This window comes from Ovis aries, chromosome 3 (assembly GCF_016772045.2).
Source record: "Ovis aries strain OAR_USU_Benz2616 breed Rambouillet chromosome 3, ARS-UI_Ramb_v3.0, whole genome shotgun sequence".
Lineage (NCBI taxonomy): Eukaryota > Metazoa > Chordata > Mammalia > Artiodactyla > Bovidae > Ovis > Ovis aries.
In genome coordinates, this window is record NC_056056.1 from 30,360,942 (window position 1) to 30,379,278 (window position 18,337).

Genomic DNA, 18,337 nt, shown 5'->3' on the forward strand with positions numbered 1-18,337 from the left:
AGACAAAAAAGAAAAGCTCTGTTTCCAAACAGGGTTTAGTTGGGAAAATGTAAGCATATTAGAATCACAGACATAAGGCCACTGATTACTCTATATATCTGCTCTTTCAATACCTCCTTCTCATTCATATACACAGTCACGTGAATCAATCCCTCCTCTTATCATCTACCATGGGCTTCCCTGGTAGCTCAGACTGAAAAGAATCTGCCTGCAATGCGGGAGACCTGGGTTTGATTCCCGGGTTGGGAAGATCCCCTGGAAGGACACGGCAACCCACTGCTGTAATCTTGCCTGGAGAATCCCCATGGACCAAGGAGCCTGGAGGGCTACTGTCCATGGGGTCACAAACAGTCGGACATGACTGAGCGGCTAAGCACACAGCACATAATCTACCATTGCTAGTAATTTATTCACCAAAAGAATGATCCCTCAGTACTTCGACCTGAAAACATATAACTCCTCCACAGCTTTTTGCATAAAAACTATGGGGGGTTTAGAGTAGAAAATTCTCCTGTCTCCTGCAAAAAATCAGAGGGCTGATTTCAAACAGTGTAACAGTGACTCATTTCATTAATTAATTCATCAATGGAATAAAACTTGTCATTTTCACTTGTTTCTGAGATTCCAATCAAAGCCTAATTAGCATAAACATTTCAACATGTGTCCTATATTAGCAGCAGGCATCAGGAAATGAAGACTTCCAACATGGAGGGGTAAGGAGGCAGAAAAGGTCATCCTTGTAGCCATTGGATATGTTTTTGTTAAAGATAAGCATCGAAGAAAATGTTACAATCTGATGAATACGAACAGCAGCCCTTTGTATGGGCTTGATGAATCAGTAGATTTGCAAACTTTTCACTCGACCAGCAGGGAAACCTTTGTAATGTTCAAACCTGTCCAAAGATGATGTGAGCTACTCCAGGGAACATGAAATTCCTGACATGGAAAGTACTTATAAACTTGTCGAAGATGCAGGGGCAAGCCCAATAATCCCAGCTTGAGCACTGCAGTGGGTATCGATGACAGTTGGAGAAGAGAGAATAAATTTTGTCCTTGAGGAACTTTCCCAAGGTCAATGGGCCAGTAGCAGAACTCAGCTAGATGTCAGAGGCTCTATCTAGTTCAACTACCCCTATCTACCACCATTCCAAGCACTGAAAAGACCCTAGAGGTATGAAAGTTGGCTGACTTTAGGTAGGTTAGATAATTAACAGCTTGCCTCACAGCCAATACAGGCTTACAGGAATATTAAGTAGACTGGCTACCTGGGAAGAGCAGAGGATTAAAGAAAAATACTCAAGGAGTGGTAGAAAGAAGGACCTATATGCACTCTTCTCAATTTTATCAAGACCCAGCCTAGGTTTCCAGAAGTATTATGTGCTCAGTGCTGTCCAACTCTGTGTGACTCCATGGATTGTAGCCCTCCAGGCTCCTATGTCCATGGAATTTTTCCAGGCAAGAATACAGGAGTGGGTTTCCACTTCCTCCTTCAGGGAATGTTCCCAACCCACTAGCACCAGCTGAGAAGCCAGGCTTCCACAAACCATATCACAAAATGCCAAACGATCTGGCTGTCAGCAAAGACGTATGAGAGATACAATTCTCCAAAGTCAGCAGACTTCAAGCTCTGTCTCTTCAAGGTAAAACCAAAGGAATGATGGATACTTGGCTCCCAGGTCTGCCCTTGGTTTCCTTCCCTTCTTCAACTCCCTCGTCATCCTGTTTCTCTCGTGGCCTTAGATAAATTGGAAGGAAATATTCTGCCCTCGTTTACCATCATCTCCCCAGCCTGGACTGTGGCTACCAATTTCAGTCTTCCTCTGAGCAATGACAGGTTACCTCAGTTTCATTTCTGAGTTTGATGACCTCAATTGCTGTCCATTTCCTATCTATGTCGATGCAGAATTGTCTATTTTTATTTGAAGTTTTTAGAAACATGGAAGAGAAGCTTTGGCCTTTTCCTTCAAATAACTACTTCGACAGCTTTATGGATGGCTAGTTAGTTTCTCCCTGACCTCCCTGAGAGGTCCCATCAGCTCTAACCCAGTTTCCTCTGAATTCTATATTCCCGGCTCTCGGATAGCAGCAGACGGCTGTATCTTGTTCCACAATCCATAATTCTCAACCTCAAAGTTCAGTGACAAATAAGATCGCACACTGTTGGATAACCTTTTGTACCAGCCCTTCAGCAGTAATTAAATCCTGCTCATTCCATGCTGCCTGGAGAAAACCTAGGGCCCTCTTCTTGTTTTCAAGTTCAAAAACAAAGCAAAACAAAACAGAAAAACAGAGAGCAGCCACACAAAAATCGGAGATTTCCTCTCCATTAACTGGTCGGCAAAGTCAGGACACAAAGAAAGGCCTTGGATGAGAGGCAAGGAGGTGGCTGAGTTAAAGGGAATGTGTCAGAGCCTTTTGAGGGGTTTCTGCTGGAGCATAAGTGAGAGCAAGGTCTTCGTCATAAGTGGCAGGCCTATAAATCCTTTAAAAACCTTAAGTAGGCATGACTAGTCAGATTGTGTGAATCGGTGAGGCTGTGTGAGGCCCTGGGGTCACAGATAATCAGCGCATGGAGTTTCTCAATGGTTAAGAACAGACAGGACTTACCGAGATACTAGTGTGTGCCTCAGAGGTCATTCTCGTCCCAACTATACACTGAATACCTGCTCTAGGATTTCCTTACATGACATCTAATCTTAACTGCGTGCCTGGATCCATTTCTGTTTTATAAATAAAGAAACAGACTGAGAGTATTTAAGGGACTTCTCCAAAATTTATAAATATCCCTTTTCTTAAATAAGTCAGAGCAAGACATATTATATGATATCACTTACATGTGGGAATCTAAAAATATGATACAAATGATCTTATTTACAAAATAGAAACAGACTCACATACATAGGAAACAAACTTATGGTTATCAAAGAGGAAAGAAAGGGAGGGGATAAATTAGGAGTTTGGGGTTAGCAGATATAACCTACTGTATATAAGACAGATAAACAACAAAGTCCCACTGTATAGCGTGTATGTGTGTGCTCAGACACAGTCTGACTCACAACAGTCTGACTCTCCTGCAACCCTACGGACTATAGCCTGCCAGGCTCTACTGTCCATGGAACTATCCCAGCAAGAATACTGGAGCGCACTGCCATTTCCTCCTCTAGGGAACCTTCCCAACCCAAGGACTGAACCCACGTCTCCCGAGGCTCCCTTATTGGCAGGCAGATTCTTCACCATTGAGCTATCCGGGGAGCCCTACTGTATATAGCCCAGGGAACTATATTCAATATCTTATAATAAAGCCTAATGGAAACTATGAAACAATATATGTGTAAAACTGAAGTGTTTTGCTGCACACCAGAAACTAATGCAACATTGTAAATCAACTATACTTCAACAAAAAGTAAAATTTTTAAGTCTATGATCTTTGCACCATGCCGTATTCCTGCACCCTACCCAAGTACCATCCTTTCTGTCAACATCAATGTTTAACACTCACTCTCATGGGAAAACCCTACTAACTGATTTAGCAAACACTGGCTAACACCCACCACACTGAAGTTAACAAAAGCCTGTTGAACCAGACATTGTTCGTATCCCCACCATTGCTCATCTCTGTAACCACCCCAGAAGGGAGGTTCTGAGAAACAAAAGACACACAGGAGGCCTCAGAAGCTTGCAATCAAGTTGGGATAACACTCAAAAGATTTGCAGAGAGAATATCATCCCAGGACAAAGAGGTCAACATGAGTTGTTTGACTACAAGTTCTGGGATAAGTGTCCAGGAGAAGAACAGCTTGAGTTAAATAAACTGAATAAATCACTTCATCTGAGCATACCCAGTCAAGGCTTAAAAAGAACTAGCACTAGAAAATATGGTTCTATGATATGAGTAGGGAGTTTCCCCAAACAAATCAGCATCCCACCAAGCCCCCCACCACCAGGGTAGCTGCTAATACCTAGAGCCAATGGGATTTTTACCCCAAAGTGTAAGTTCTCCCAGACAAGAAGAAAGAAGCCAGACTGACTCAGAGGAGAGCTTCCTACAATTACAGACAGGGGATTTTACTAGAGATCAGAAGCAATAACAGTTTTAGATGATAGCTCTGAAACCCCAATGAATTAGATGAAACACCTTGGGAGATCAAATAGATGACCTTGATCTTTACACGTCTTAGAACCCAGTGACTGAAAAATGAGCAAGATTGTCTGTATACACTAGCACGCTTGCAAGTAGTAGAGGTCTGAGTAGGAGAAACAGAAAAGCATTAAAATCTTATAATAAACAATCTTGGACAAGATAAAAGCCATAAAGCCATCAAATTAATTTGGATGATGATATACAGCTCTTTTGCAGTTATTTCTTAGCCTTACAATGATTAAAAAGAATTGAGCTTTCTTGTTCTTTATGTGTTTACTTTCAGATTGTCTTTGTGTGTTTGGTAAAAGACTAATTCACAGAACATTATCTCGATTTTTGTTTCTGGGTGGATTACAACTTGTAGTCATTAGTAACAACTTTCATATAGACCACTAATAAAATGTCTTCCTTGGTCTCTGTTTCCGATATTTGCCCCTTGAAACAATTCAACTGTTGCTTTTAGAGCCAGAGCCAACTTGTTCATCAGGTTGAGAGGAAAAATGTTTCAGGCTCATGTTACTTTTAGGGGCCCATCGAAATGGTTTAATTTCCTTTGAAATCAGAATTTTTAAAAATGAGCTTTTAGGTCAAAGAAAATGTCTTAATGTATAATATTAATATATTTCCCTTTGTACAAATGCAGTCATAAAATACTGTAAAATTTTAAGTTTTTAAGCAAAAATTTTAATGGAAGAAAATGCCATCAGGCAAAGGTGCCTAAAACTTGAGAAATTCATAATACAGTCCTGTTCTGATGGAATCTTTCTGAAATCAAAATCTTGATTCTGCCTCTCTTCTATTTTAAGGCCTTATAATTTTATTTCTTGGTAGTGGATAGAGAAGACAAATAGATCGTATCCTAAGATTTGGTGACTCCCAGACTCTTCAGCATCATCTTGCTCAAGGCTTCAACCCAACTTGTGCCTGGGAATCTACCCTCAATTCTATTCCCTTAAGGCATCTTCTCGTCTCATCTCTAGATGCTTCTCTCAATAAATGCATTCTTCTGGATGCAATTATCATTCAGATAACATGGAGACAAAGAATATTTACCAATGTTTTCAATCAAAAAAATTTTCTCTCTCTGTATTTATCAAAGTTCTGCCTCTAAGCAAATTGCACAGAAAATGTCATCTCCTCTGAAAAGTCTCCGCAGATTCCCCTCCATAGTATGATCTTTATACCTGTTGTATTCTTTTTGCCACCCTCCTCACAAACTCTGACTGCACAGTGCCTAGTCATTACTATTACATAATTTATTATTGAGCACATGTCCCCGTTCCTCTGATATGATTCAGAAGTACAATTTCCCCTCTAGGTTGTAGCTATTTGAGGGCAAGGGACATATACTTTTTAATTTCCGTTCACTTATTTTACCGACCACAGTGTCTTATCAGTTCAGTTCAGTTGCTCAGTTGTGTCAGATTCTTCGAGACCCCATGAACTGCAGCATGCCAGACCTCCCTGTCCATCACAAACTGCCGGAGTCTACCCAAACCCATGTCCATTGAGTCCATGATACCATCCAACCATCTCATCCTGTTGTCCCCTTCTCCTGCCCTCAATCTTTCCCAGCATCAGGGTCTTTTCAAATGAGTCAGCTCTTCACATCAGGTGGCCCAAGTATGGGAGTTTCAGCTTCAACATCAGTCCTTCCAATGAACACCCAGGACTGATCTCCTTTAGGATGGACTGGTTGGATCTCCTTGCAGTCCAAGGGACTCTCAAGAGTCTTCTCCAACACCACAGTTCAAAAGCATCAATTCTTCTTCACTCAGCTTTCTTTATAGTCCAACTCTCACATCCACACATGACTATTGGCAAAACCAAAGCCTTGACTAGATGGACCTCTGTGGGCAAACTAATGTCTCTGTTTTTTAATATGCTGTCTAGGTTGGTCATAACTTTCCTTCCAAGGAGTAAGCATCTTTTAATTTCATGGCTGCAATCACTATCTGCAGTAATTTTAGAGCCCAGAAAAATTAAGTCAGCCACTGTTTCCACTGTTTCCCCATCTATTTCCCATGAAGTGATGGGACCAGATGCCATGATCTTAGTTTTCTGAATGTTGAGCTTTAAGCAAATTTTTTCGCTCTCCTCTTTCACTTTCATCAAGAGGCTTTATAGTTCTTCTTCACTTTCTGCCATAAGGGTGGTGTTATCTACATATCTGAGATTATTGATATTTCTCCCAGCAATCTTGATTCCAGCTTGTGCTTCATCCAGCCCAGCATTTCTCATGATGTACGCTGCATTTAAGTTAAATAAGCAGGGTAACAATATACAGCCTTGACATACTCCTTTTCCTATTTGGAACCAGTCTGTTGTTGCACATCCAGTTCTAACTGTTGCTTCCTGGCCTGCATACAGGTTTCTCAAAAGTCAGGTCAGGTGGTCTGGTATTCCCATCTCTTTCAGAATTTTCCGCAGTTTATTGTGATCCACACAGTCAAAGGTTTTGGCATATTCAATAAAGCAGAAACAGATGTTTTTCTGAACATGTGCTTATTATAAATACTCAATGTATTCCTTGTAGATAAATGCAACACAGGCAATATTCGCAATATTTTCATCAACATGCATGCATGTTTAGCTTCTCAGCAGTGTCCAACTCTGCAACCCTTCGGACTCTAGCCCACCAGGCTCCTCTGTCCATGGGATTCTCCAGGCAATAATACTGGAGTGGGTTGCCATGCCCGCCTCCAGGGAGTCTTCTTGACCTCAGGATGGAATCTGCATCTCTATGTCTCCTGCATTGGCAGGTGAATTCTTTACCACTAGTGTCACTGTGTGACTAGCCCTTAAGTTATTTCTACGTCTAAGCATGAGAGACATGAGTTCCTGTTCTCCTTGGCCTCTGAGGTTGGTGTAAGGGGACAGTCGAGAATTTTCCAAACAAAAGTCATAGTGTTTCATCTCTCAACACCAACAGATGCAAGGTCTTACTAAAACTCATGCACAGTGCCTGAAGTAACTACACAGGCCAGTGGGAAGGAATGCTAAAGAGCCTCCTTTTGCTTGCTTTAAATCTGTATTTTCATTTGAATTTTAGAGATTTTCTTTGTTCTCTTCTTTTTGCTTCAGTAGCACCAAAAGTGAGACAGCTGGGGACCCCAGGGAAAAAGACATTTTGGAAGAATATTTTGTAGCAAGTCCCCCCAGAGCAGAAATTTGTATGGTTAAACTTTTAGAGAAATTTGTATAGTTCTTACTCACATTTTCCAGACATTCACTGCCAATCCAACATTGCCAGCCTAAGCTAACTTAGACCCCATGGGTTTGTTGTCCTAATTTTTCTTACCAAAGAAAAACCCTAGCCACCATCCATAACCATGGGTTTTTAAGACTAAGGTTAAAGATGCTCTGATTCACCCATAATCTTCATTCTTGTTCTCTTGAGAGGACTAGACACGGTATGGCAGATAAGCCTGACCTGGAGTCAAAAATAGCCACAAACTGTGACCAAACCTGTAACTGGAGTCTCTTTAACCATTTTCTAACCTGGATACTGACCAAGAAACAATTATTTAGCACCTGCTATAGGTAAGACCTTTACCATGCATTTTACATTCATTAGCTCATTTAACATATAAAATCACCCTACCAGAAAAATTATTAACTTATCACTTTAAAGAGGAAAATGCTGAAGACCTGAGCAATGGCCTCTCTGGAACCTCATAGCTAGGGAGGCGGCAGTGGCAGGCAACCTCACTATTGGGATCCCATGCATCTTATCCACAGGTACCTCTCTGCTCTATCATTACAATCTTAGCTGCTTCATCCCATTGAAATCTGTGAGCTCCTAACAAATAGAATCATGTTTTCTTCTTTGCACCCACTGTGGCTAACACAGTGCCCTTCAGGGAACTGCCACAATTTGTTTTGGTCTCTGTGCGGATGTGAGTAAGGAGAGACAGATGCAGGTTATGACAGTCAAATAAAGCTTCCTGGATGTAAGCGAGTAGGTGTAGACGTGTCTAGAAGAATGGATGGGGGTGGGTAGACCAAGGCAGGCTGCCCAGGATTTATTTCCTTAAGGGAAAGTTTGCCTGGGCAAAGGTAGAGGGGCTGAAGGCATGTAACATGACCGTGTATAAACTAGGATGGCGCCGTGAGCCAATACGGGATATAAGAAATGAGAAATTACTGGCTGATGGGATTAGCCTGAACTCAGAAATTCTGCCTCTTTGAATGTCTAGGTTCTGGTCTTACAATTTCTCAAGCTTGCCTGAGGGCAGTGATTGGTCTCACCCACACACCTCCTCCCATTTTCCATTTCCACTGGAGAGAGAAAGCTTAACTTTAAGGTGAGCTCTTTGCCTTTGATATTCTGACAGGAAATGTACACTGCTGTTTGCCAAACGTACCCCACTGACCTGCCCTTATTCTGCGAAGAAAATAAGAAGGAAACAGGGGGAGTTATGAGGGGGCTGATTTCTGGCACAGTCGCTCATTTAGAAAAGTCATTTCAAATTGCACAAGGTGCTTCAATTGCCCTATTTTCCTGAAATTAATTCTAAATTTTATGGGTACAATTTGTTTCCCTTAAGTCTCTAATTATGCTTTTAACATTCAGTCTTTCAAACTCTAGCCATTAGTGACTTCATATGGTGTTTCAGGAGATACAGTGGAGTTAGGAGTGTGGGTGGGAGTTGTAAGATCAGAAGTTGCACCTGTGCTTGTCATGGTTTGAAAACGATGTCCCCTGGAGGAAGGCTAAAAGAAAAACCTATTAAGTCACCAAAATAGATTCAAGTCTGAAAATTAGTATTTAAGGTATTAGGACAAGGGGCTAGGAAGGGCTTGAGAGGTAATCACAAAGTTCCATTAAACTTATTGAACATGGGTGCTGGTGTGGGATTTCAGGACAAATGAGAAGAATTGTAGGAAATACAGATATCATCAGACAGCAAAGCATGCTGGTATAAGGTAGAAGTGCTAAGGTTAGAGAAGGACTTTCAAGGACATAAACAATTAAGGAAGGAGACAGGTAAGAAGTGGCTCAGAGACAGGACCAAAAAAAAAAAAAAAAAATTGAAAGCTGAATCACTGAATAGATGGGAATAGCCTGTTGAAGAGGCAAGATGAAATAATCAGTAAAGTACAATCATTGTTCCTTAAATGTTCTATCAATAGGCATCAACTGAGCAGCCACAATGCTACCTCTATTTCTTAAATGAGGTTTACCAGATAACTTGTGCACCTCAATTCCCCAAACACACATAGTTCCCATTTATGCTGACACAATCTGCTCCATGGTTCTGATGACAGCATATGAGTTTTAGAAACTGAAGCCAGAGGGGGTTAATATAGGCTTGGAGAGCTCCATGAAGTGTTCAGAGGAACAGACGACCCATGTTGTACTACAGAGAATTCAGAGTTTGAGGAAAAAGGAAAAAAAAAGGCCTGAGTTTTAGGAAATTGACAGACTAAATACACCAGAGTTTGAGAAGACCTTAGACCTGCCAGAAGGACCTCCTTGGAAAGGAGACACAAGAAAAGCCCAACTAGTTAGAGGTATTCATCTCTTGAAGTCTGGGTGTATAAGAATAGGAAGCATCATCTCTACAATCAGCAAAGTCAACCACTGAGGCAGGCAGAATGAGGAATGAACACCGTTGGGTGGGAAAAGAGAATCACACCAATAAAACAATAAGAGTTGTTTAGAATAGAAAAATTACACATCAAAAAATATATTCTTATACGTTTATAAAGGTAAAAAAAAAAATCACTGAATCTTGAGATGTCTAGTGAAATCTTTTGCAATGAGAGAAGTTCCTAGCTGGAGCAGAAGGATGATCAGATATCAGAGAGATGGGGAAATTAAGACTCTTACCTAGGACAGTGACCTGAGGGAAAAACACAAAGTGAATCGATGATAAGGAGAGTCGATATGATGATAAAGACTACAGCTGACAGATTGCTTTGTTCCTCTGGAGATGATGGAGAGAGATGAAGTAGGATGGTGAAACTAGGCTTTGGTTGCCTTAAATTTGATGTTAAACATCTTCAACTACCTGCAACCAAACAAGTAGATAATATTAAACATTTCTGAGCAGAGATTTGACATTATAATGGTTCATTTTAATCTATATTTTTCATGTGATTCTGATCAAGACTCCTTATCCTAAGATCCCAACAATGTTCAGACATAGGGGAGGTAATAGCAAAGGAAATTTTTCCAAAGTTTGAGAATTCTAAATGTTATAGATTTTAGGAAATGTACACGTTGTACATTTCTCGAAGGCATAGAAATTTGCCCAACCAAAGCTCAAACATCAGGATCCCCTCATGAGTCATCCACACAGAAATGCTTTCCACATAGTTTTCTCAAAATCCCTCAAGTATGTACCATCCATTTGTTACATCCACACAAGTGTGTGCCATCTTCATAGGTTTGCCATCAGAACAGGAGTTAAATCTGCACAGGTGTGCCATCTACCGAGCCGTGTCATGAACATAGGTGTTCAACAGCTAACTAATCTGTGGCATAAGTAACTCCTTTCTCTCCAGCATTTTCTCACACAGAATGTTCTCCAATAAAGCCAAATGCATTGCATTCTCCTCCATAGAACCCTGAGACACTAAAGGTAAGGAGCCATGCAGCCTCCTCGATGGTTGGTATCAAATCACCCTTTCTTCTTGACTCATCTTTCCAGTGCTAAAATAAAGGGAAAAAATATATCCTTCTAAGACTCTCATGCTCCCAACATTTATTCTAAGTCAACTGCAGAAATAAGTAATATGTAAATAACAAGGAATCAAACACAACAGTAAGCTTAACAAGTGTATATTTAATAGATTTGTACCAAAATCTATGCAAATTTAAGAAAAAAACCATTAAGTACAGAAATGGAGGAAGAATAATCTTCCCAGTTTACTCTTACCTATCCTCTCTCCTCTTGCATAGAAAACAAATGCTTTTAACATAACTCAAGATTCACAATTCATCCTTTAAAAAAAAAAAGACTGTCTTTAATTCAAAGATGGACCTCAGTATGACCTCAGAGAATTCAGAACTGATACAGTGTTACAGCTTTAATAAACTGGACTTGGAAATAACTGATCTCAAGGAAAATTCAATCAAAACCAAAGTCTTATCTTTCTTCAAAAACAAGACAGTTGAGAATTGAATGTGACGTTCTGCAAAAATCGAAGACGAAATAACATCAAACTAGTTTGTTCCTGGAAACAAGGCAACAAGAAATTGATGACATTTTCACCTGTGGTTTCACTACAAAAGATGTTGGGCTTAGAAACCATGTCACTTGGCTCTCTTAAAATCCAACACAGAGAGACAGAGAACAAGCCATCGTAGGCAGCATTTCTGGGATAATTTTGAAGTATAAAACCCAAGGAGGTCCTAGAACCAATGACCATCAGGTCTGTGAATAAGCAAAAGTTTTCTACCCCAAACACGCGAAGTGCTCAGGCTCTCCCTCAAATTCCCCTTCCTTGGTGGCAATGAAGCAGAGCAAAAATGTAAAATCAAGAAAAGGGAAAGACTTTGTAACTTTTTCTCATATCCTGCTTAGTAACATATTTTCAGAAGAAACAGAATTGGTTTGCCATTTCCTGTCTTTTCATGACCTTAAAGATGAGTAAAGTTAAACAGGAAAGCTAGTCTCTAAGTTACTGGAAAGGGGTTACCCATTTACATAATTACGTCACATGCCCACGTAATTTTTCCAAAGCCAGCAAGCACAAATCTAGCTATGATAGCAAATGCTGTCTTTGATTTTCCTTGTAAAATGAATTAGAAGAGGGCCAAGACTAGTTTAGCTCTATGATGTCACTTCCATTTAAAGATGACAGGCTTTACTTAAAATGAGAAAGCGTAAAATTTTGCAAAACCACTCTCATTCCTCTGTGATACTATCCATAAAGTATGTTATGCAGTGACATATATGTCATGTAAATCCTAGTAGAAAAAAAATACAGCATGTTAAGCTCAATTAAAAGAAGAAGGACTACAAAGGAAAACACAGATGTTTGATACTTAATAGTACAAAGAATAAACCACCCTCACGATCCATATCATAAAATTTGCAAGTAAAACTAACAAAGATGCAGAGAACACTTACAAAGTTAGTTTAACCACAGAACAAAGTTTCTTTCTAAAAGAACTATCTTCTAATTTGAACTGGCACATATGAAGACTAATATTATTTTAAAATTATTCAATGAACATGGAAAACTAAGATTGATTATATTCTTTGCAGCCAAAGACGGAGAAGCTCTATACAGTCAACAAAAACAAGACCAAGAGCTGACTGTGGCTCAGATCATGAACTCTTTATTGCCAAATTCAGACTTAAATTTAAGAAAGTAGGGGAAATCACTAGACAATTCAGGTACAACCTAAATCAAATCCCTTGTGATTATACAGGGAAAGTGAGAAATAGATTCAAGGGATTAGATCTGATAGACAGAGTGCCTGAAGAACTATGGATGGAGGTTTGTGACATTGTACAGGAGGCAGTGATCAAGACCATCCCCAAGAAAATGAAATGCAAAAAGGCAAAATAGTTGTCCAAGGTGGCCCTAAAAATAGCTAAGAAAAGAAAAGACATGAAAGGCAAAGGAGAAAAGGAGAGATATACCCATCTGAGTAAAGAGTTCCAAAGAATAACAAAGACAGATAAGAAAGCCTTCCTCAGCAATCAATGCAAAGTAATAGAGGAAAACCATAGAATGCTAAAGGCTAGAGATTTCTTCAAGAAAATTAGAGATACCAAGGGAATATTTCATGCAAAGATGGGCTCAATAAGGGACAGAAATGGTATGGACCTAACAGAATCAGAAGATATTAAGAAGAGTGGCAACAATACACAGAAGAATTATACAAAAAAGATCTTCATGACCCAGATTACCACGATGGTGTGATCACTCACCTAGAGCCAGATATCCTAGAATGTGAAGTAAAGTAGGCCTTATTAGGAAGCATCACTACAAACAAAGCTAGTGGAGGTGATAGAATTCCAGTTGAGCTATTTCAAATCCTAAAAGAGGATTCTGTGAAAGTGCTGCACTGAATATGCAAGCAAATTTGGAAAACTCAGCAGTGGCTACAGGACTGGAAAAGTTCGGTTTTCATTCTAATCCCAAAGAAAGGCAATGCCAAAGAATGCTCAAACTACTACACAATTGTATTCATGTCACATGCTAGCAAAATAATGCTCAAAATTCTCCAAGCCAGACTTCAACAGCCATGAACTTCCAGGTGTTCAAGCTGGATTTAGAAAAGGTGGAGGAAGCAGAGATCAAATTGCCAACATCTGCTGGATCATAGAGAAAGTAAGAGAGTTCTAGAAAAACATCTACTTCTGCTTTATTGACTACACCAAAGCGTTCGACTGTGTGGATCACAACAAACTGTGGAAAATTCTGAAAGAGATGGGAATACCAGACCATCTGACCTGCCTCATGAGAAATCTGTGTGCAGGCCAAGAAGCAACAGTTAGAACTGGACATGGAACAACAGACTGGTTCTAAATCAGGAAAGGAGTATGTCAAGGCTGTATACTGTTACCCTGTTTATTTAACTTATATGCAGAGTACATCACGAGAAACGCTGTGCTGGATGAAGCATAAGCTGGAATAAAGATTGCTGGGAGAAATATCAATAACCTCAGATATGCAGATGACACCACCCTTATGGCAGAAAGCAAAGAACTAAAGAGCCTCTTGATAAAAGTGAAAGAGGAGAGTGAAAAAGTTGGCTTAAAGCTCAACATTCAGAAAACGAAGATCATGGCATCCAGTCCCATCACTTCATGGCAAATAGATGGGGAAACAAAGGAAATAGTGACAGACTTTATTTTGAAGGGCTCCCAAATCACTGCAGATGGTGACTGCAGCCATGAAATTAAAAGACACTTGCTCCTTGGAAGGAAAGTTATGACCAACCTAGACAGCATATTAAAAAGCAGAGACATTACTTTGCCAACAATGGTTCATCTAGTCAAAGCTATGGTTTTTCAGTAGTCACATATGGATATATAAGAGTTGAACTATAACGAAGGTTGAGCGCCGAAGAATTGATGCTTTTGAACTGTGGTGTTGGAGAAGACTCTCAAGAGTCCCTTGGACTGCAAGGAGATCCAACCTGTCCATCCTAAAGGAGATCAGTCCTGACTATTCATTGGAAGGACTGATGCTGAAGCTGAAACTCCAATATTTTGGCCATCTGATGTGAAGAGCTGACTCATTTGAAAAGACTGATGCTGGGAAAGATTGAAGACAGGAAGAGAAGGGGACGACAGAGGATGAGATGGCTGGATGGCATCGCCGACTTTTTAGACATGAGTTTGAGCAAGCTCTGGGAGTTGGTGATGGACAGGGAAGCCTGGTGTGCTGCAGTCCATGAGGCCACAAAGAGTGACAGTCGGACACAACTGAACTGAACTGCAGTACTCCTGGTCTCACTCTTAACCCATCCCTTGTCTTCACAGTCTCCCCAGTCCCCATGGTCAATGTCAACCTGAAGGTAGACGGCAAACAAGCCAGCTGACTTAGTGTTTCTGAGTCAGAATCCCTCCACCCAGAATACACTAGAGGGGGGTGGAGTCGGGTCGAGAGGACAGCCTAAATGCCCAGAACAGAAGCGAGTAGACTGGGATCGGGCCCAAGAGAGGAATTGTCTTTGGACTGATATTTCAGCTAGGGAGTCTCTGTTAGTGGTTCAACTCTTTCCTGAAGCTTCTCCAGGTCTCCTGAGGATCAGTTACTATTTTTGTGATTCAAAGAATGTTCTTTCCTTTACATTTAACCCTACTTCATTGTGACATATTTCAGAGATAGTTGGGTGTGTGTGTGTTAGTCACTCAGTCATATCCAACTATTTGCAACCCCACAGACTTTACCTTTGGAAGAAATGGAGTAGCCATCATGGTCAACAAAAGAGTCCAAAATGCAGTACTTGGATGCAACCCCAAAACCACAGAATGATCTCTCTTCATTTCCGAGGCAAATCATTCAATATCACAGTAATCCAAGTCTATGCCCCAACCAGGAATGCTGAAGAAGCTGAAGTTGAACAGTTCTATGAAGACCTACAAGACCTTTTAGAACTAACACCCCCCAAAGATGTCCTTTTCATTATAGGGGACTAGAATGCAAAAGTAGGAAGTCAAGAAACACCTGGAGTAACAGGCAAATTTGGCCTTGGAATGCAGAATGAAGCAGGGCAAAGACTAATAGAGTTTTGCCAAGAAAATGCACTGGTTATAGCAAACACCCTCTCCCAACAACACAAGAGAAGACTCTACACATGAACATCACCAGATGGTCAACACCAAAATCAGATTGATTATATTCTTTGCAGCCAAAGATGGAGAAGCTCTATACAGGTAATAAAAACAAGACCAGGAGCTGACTGTGGCTCAGATCATGAACTCCTTATTACCAAATTCAGGCTTAAATTGAAGAAAGTAGGGAAAACCACTAGAACATTCAGGTATGACCTAAATCAAATTCCTTATGATTATACAGTGGATGTGAGAAATAGATTTAAGGGCCTAGATCTGATAGAGTGCCTGATGAACTATGGACAGAGGTTTGTGACATTGTACAGGAGACAGGGATCAAGACCATCCCCAGGGAAAAGAAATGCAAAAAAGCAAAATGGCTGTCTGAGGAGGCCTTACAAATAGCTGTGAAAGGAAGAGACGTGAAAAGCAAAGGAGAAAAGGAAAGATACAAGCATTTGAATGCAGAGTTCCAAAGAATAGCAAGAAAAGATAAGAAAGCCTTCCTCAGCGATCAATCCAAAGAAATAGAGGAAAACAACAGAATGGGAAAGACTAGAGATCTCTTCAAGAAAATTAGAGATACCAAGGGAACATTTCATTTAAAGATGGTCTCAATAAAGGACAGAAATGGTATGGACCTAACAGAAGCAGAAGATATTAAGAAGAGGTGCCAAGAAGACACAGAAGAACTGTACAAAATAGACGTAAAGACCAAGATAATCATGATGGTGTAATCACTCAGCTAGAGCCAGACATTCTGGGATGTAAAGTCAAGTGGGCCTTGGGAAGCATCACTATGAACAAAGCTAGTGGAGGTGATGGAATTCCAGTTGAGATATTTCAAATTCTGAAAGATGATGCTGTGAAAGTGCTGCACTCAATATGCCAGCAAATATGGAAAACTCAGCAGTGGCCACAGGACTGGAAAAGGGCAGTTTTCATTCTAATACCAAAGGAAGGAAATGCCAAAGAATGCTCAAACTACCGCACAGTTGCACTCATCTCACACACTAGTGAAGTAATGCTCAAAATTCTCTAAGCCAGGTTCAACAATACGTGAACCATGAACTCCCTGATGTTCAAGCTGGTTTTAGAAAAGGCAGAGGAACCAGAGATCAAATTGCCAACATCCGCTGGATCATGGAAAAAGCAAGAGAGTTTCAGAAAAACATCTATTTCTGCTTTATTGAGTATGCCAAAGCCTTTGACTGTGTGGATCACAATAAACCGTGGAAAATTCTGAAAGAGATGGGAATACCCGACCACCTGACCTGCCTCTTGAGAAACCTATATGCAGGTGAGGAAGCAACAGTTAGAACTGGGCATGGAACAACAGACTGGTTCCAAATAGGAAAAGAAGTACATCAAAGCTGTATATTGTCACACTGCTTCTTTAACTTATATGCAGAGTACATCATGAGAAACGCTGGGCTGGAAGAAGCACAAGCTGGAATCAAAATTGCCGGGAGATATACCAATAACCTCAGATATGCAGATGACACCACCCTTATGGCAGAAAGTGAAAAGGAACTAAAACGCCTCTTGATGAAAGTTAAAGTGGAGAGTGAAAAAGTTGGCTTAAAGCTCAACATTCAGAAAAGGAAGATCATGGCATCTGGTCCCATCACTTCATGGGAAATAGATGGGGAAATAGTGGAAACAGTGTTAGACTTTATTTTGGGGGGCTCCAAAATCACTGCAGATGGTGACTGCAGCCATGAAATTAAAAGATGCGTTCTCCTTGGAAGATAAGTTATGACCAACCTAGACAGCATATCCAAAAACAGAGACATAACTTTGCCAACAAAAGTCCATCTAGTCAAGGCTATGGTTTTTCCAGGGGTCATGTATAGATGTGAGTGTTGGACTGTGAAGAAAGCTGAGCACCGAAGAATTGATGCTTTTGAACTGTGGTGTTGGAGAAGACTCTTGAGAGTCCCTTGGACTGCAAGGAGATCCAACCAATTCATTCAGAAGGAGATCAGCCCAGGTATTTCTTTGGAAGGAATGATGCTAAAGCTGAAACTCCAGTACTTTAGCCACCTCATGCAAAGAGTTGACTCATTGGAAAAGACTCTGATGCTGGGAGGGATTGGGGACAGGAGGAGAAGGGGACGACAGAGGATGAGATGGCTGGATGGCATCACTGACTCGATGGACATGAGTCTGAGTGAAAACCAGGAGTTTGTGATGGACAGGGAGGCCTGGCATGCTGCGATTCATGGGGTCGCAAAGAGTCAGACATGACTGAGAGACAACTAAACTGAACTGAAGACTTTAGCCTGTCAGGCGCCTCTGTCCATGGAATTCTCCAGGCAATAATATTAGAGTGGAAATCCATTCCTTTCTCCAGGAGATCTTCCTGATCCAGAGATCAAACCCTGGTCTCCTGCATTGCAGGCAGATTCTTTACGCTCTCAGCCACCAGAGAAACCCTGAGTGTGTGTCTATCTACATAGGTTCTGAAATCTTCTAGGAAGAAAACTGGTGTCTGAGTCAGCTTTACATTGCCAGAGCCATGAATAACAATCACTCACTTTATGTTAAATTGGATGTAAATAATTACATCTATCATCTCAATAACTAAGCATATCAGGGAGCTATGCTGGGTATGCAAACTACCTTGTACATTCCTGCCTCTCTTAATGTGTCCATACAACCTGCACCTGCATGCTCATGCATCTGAAAAAGAGAGATTATGTTATCATCCAGATGACACACAGAGGTAAAGTGCACCATAATTATCCAGGAACCAATGAAATAGCCAAATATTTGCAGTGATACAGCTTTTTACAAGACAGCATTCTCTTAATTGACTCTATAAATGGTGGTGGGGTTTAGTCAATTAGTTGCGTCCAACTATTGCGAGTCCATGGAATTTAGCCCACCAGGCTCCTCTATTCATGGGATTTCTCAGGCAAGCATACTCGAGCGGGCTCCCATT

The 18,337-nt window shown here is 40.7% G+C and overlaps 1 long non-coding RNA gene across 1 annotated transcript in view; it reads right to left on the reverse strand.

The window, feature by feature from the left end:
- Positions 1-18,337, reverse strand: part of LOC121819011 (uncharacterized) — a 203,069-nt gene that overhangs the window by 41,745 nt on the left and 142,987 nt on the right. Inside the window, exon 3 of the long non-coding RNA XR_009599765.1 lies at positions 9,978-10,158. This is a non-coding gene — a long non-coding RNA (uncharacterized LOC121819011). The remainder of the gene's footprint in view (positions 1-9,977; positions 10,159-18,337) is intronic.